Here is a 3114-nt window from a genome sequence, read left to right as displayed (position 1 = left end):
TGTGATTGTCGAGTGAATTGCTCCGGCGGTCCGTCCGGGTCCGGTTCGACAGGTCCTGTCAAGTATTGGTGAGTGACAGCTATTCATCATCATGCTGCCTTTATGGCGCTGGTCTGTGCATTTACTATGTTTATTTATTTTATTCAAACGGAACAATATGTTGTTATAGATTTAAAGCAGCGGGATAATTCACGTTTGTAATTAATTAGTGTGAATACTAAAGCATTGTAACTATGGTGAAGTGGTTAAATCACTGGGCTGATGTACCAAAGGTTGCAAGTTCAAATCCAACCCCGACCACTTTGTTAGTGAATCATTCCCCCAGTCTTCCTCGGTTGATTTCTGAGAACTTGCTCCTTGTTTAAACTGTGTAAACTACAGCTGCATCGGACAGTGTTTGATTTATCACGGTATAAAATTCTGCATGTTTTATCTCCCTCTGTGGTTGAGAGGTTAATTTGCTGGGTTGCCAATCATGAGGTCCAGGGTTGTGGACATGTTTCTTGTTACTACTGCTCTAAGATTTAAATTCACTGGAGCAGCAGAGAAAAGCAAAGCTCTTGAATGATTTGTATCCATCATTTCTTGTCCTGCGCTGCCCACTATTGGATGTCCCCGGTCAGAATTCACCTCCCCTCCCCCGCCTTCAATTGGTTACAGGTGTTTTTATCTCCTTGATTACTCGCACCAGTTTGCAGCACATCATCACATTACAATGAGTGACAACAGTCTCGAAAGCAGTGTGCTCTCTGTGGCCGAGTGGCAGAGTAAAGGTATAGTGATCATGAGGTCATGGGTTCGATTCCTGCCTCAGTCATGTCACACCTCTGTGGCCATATGGTTAGTGTGTTAGGTTACTCATGAAGTTGTGGGTTCAATTCCTTCCATGGACATGTTTCTTGTATGCCATTCTTTGTCTTTGTCAATTTATTCTGCTAATTCAGCATGGTTCAGCAATGGCTTTCAGCATTCACACGCATTTTCCGTTAGGAAATGCTGTTTCTAGTCTATTTACAACCCGGTTACAAATACAGCACAGCACATTTAAATTTCAGTGGCTTTTGTTTTCCTTCTCTTTTGATCATTCTCATTAGATCTGACCTCATCACGTGGACCTGGACATAGATTACAATGTATACAAGTATAATCATGTTCCCTTGACAGTTTGAAACAAAGGTAAATGCGTTGTGTGCTCCCTTACATTCCCCAGTTGCCTGAATTATTCTTGGTATGAGTCGAATCCAGAGAAACCTGGATTAAATGTTGACCAAAGTGTTGTTCCCATCCCAGACCAGTAGGGGGCAGCAGCGGGAATATGAGTCACTCGCCGCCAGTAAACAAAGAAACAGGAAGTGGTTGTACTGTGAAGGAGTTAGTGTGCTTTGTGAGTTTTCATTCGTTCCTCTGAATTTAAGATGCTTATTGAGTGAGGTTTCTGTCAGACTGAATCAGCTTTGAGTCTTTTGAACATGGAGCAAGAGGTGTTGTTCACTTTAAGGAGGTAAAATGGATAAAATAGGCGTTTTAGGTCAGCCCTTTGTTGTGGAGATGCAGCATTGCATTATGGGAAAGCGAAAACATTATGTTTAAAATAAAATGTATGTTTACATAATCTATCAGTTTTTGTTAAAAATTAACATTGTGTATATTTATGTAGACTACACATTACTAAAACAGGGGGCAGTTGTTAGATATTGAGCACCCTCAGACAGTTTGGCTTTTCAGTGAGTGACTCCCCCGTCCGTGATCTGTACAACTCATACTTACCTGGCAGGGGAGATACCATGATCAAGAAGGTGGTTCACCCAGGGCGAGGCTCAGCCATTGCACTCCGGTTGTGCTGACCCCTGCGAATTCCCCAAATGTGGGAATCTCGACTGCATAATTTCTGGTAGTGGGGGACTGCGTTCGCGCTCTCCCCTGATAAAATGTCAAATGAAAATTCAAATGCTTCCTAAAATGGCCCTGGTGATGGGAACCCGTCCCGATCCAGTAGTTAATATTGTTAAATTAAGTCATGTTTAGAAAAATGTATCATAGATACAGTAAATCATTCTCTGATGAATGTGAAATCATACTCCATCATGGATCACTGGACAGATGTGGAAATAACTGCTAAAGAATTTAAGATTTGGTCAGAGTAAAACGAGAAAGTATCTAAAAATATGCCTTTTTAGTCTGTTTTTTAATTTCAAGTCACAGCTTAATACACATCTACAGTATAGTCTGACAGTTGAAAGTGTTGCATTCAATTATTTTTTGACAAAAGTACAAATGTTCATGATACAACAACATTCTTGCTTGATCACATACTTGTAAAGAGAAACTGCATTAAAAACACTTTGATATTGCAATTCATTGCTACAACCGAATTGTTGCTATTTGTTAAGAATGACCACATGCCTATGAAACTACCCATTTACACAGAGAGTGAGATGTTAAAATTCACACATGCCCCAGTTACCTGAATTATTCTTGGTATCAGTTGAATCCAGAGAACCCTGGATTAAATGTTGACCAAAGTGTTGGTCCCATCCCAGACCAGTAGGGGGCAGCAGCGGGAATATGAGTCACTCACCGCCAGCAAACAAAGAAACAGGAAGTGGTTGTACTGTGCGGGAGTTAGTGTGCTTTGTGAGTTTTCATTCTTTTCTCTGAATTTAAGATGCTTATTGAGTGAAGTTTCTGTCAGTCTGAATCAGCTTTGAGTCTTTTGAACATGGAGCAAGAGGTGTTGTTCACTTTGAGGAGGTAAAATGGATAAAATAGGCGTTTTAGGTCAGCCCTTTGTTGTGGAGAGGCAGCATTGCATTATGGGAAAGCGAAAACATTATGTTCAAAATAAAATGTATATGTTTACATAATCTATCAGTTTTTGTTAAAAATTAACATTGTGTATATTTATGTAGACTACACATTACTAAAACAGGGGGCAGTTGTTAGATATTGAGCACCCTCAGACAGTTGGGCTTTTCAGTGAGTGACTCACCCGTCCGTGATCTGTACAACTCATACTTACCTGGCAGGGGAGATACCATGATCAAGAAGGTGGTTCACCCAGGGCGAGGCTCAGCCATTGCACTCCGGTTGTGCTGACCCCTGCGAATGGGGGTG

Source organism: Trachurus trachurus (genome assembly GCF_905171665.1).
Source record: "Trachurus trachurus genome assembly, chromosome: 18".
Classification (NCBI taxonomy): domain Eukaryota; kingdom Metazoa; phylum Chordata; class Actinopteri; order Carangiformes; family Carangidae; genus Trachurus; species Trachurus trachurus.
Note: the sequence above shows the minus strand (reverse complement) of the source record.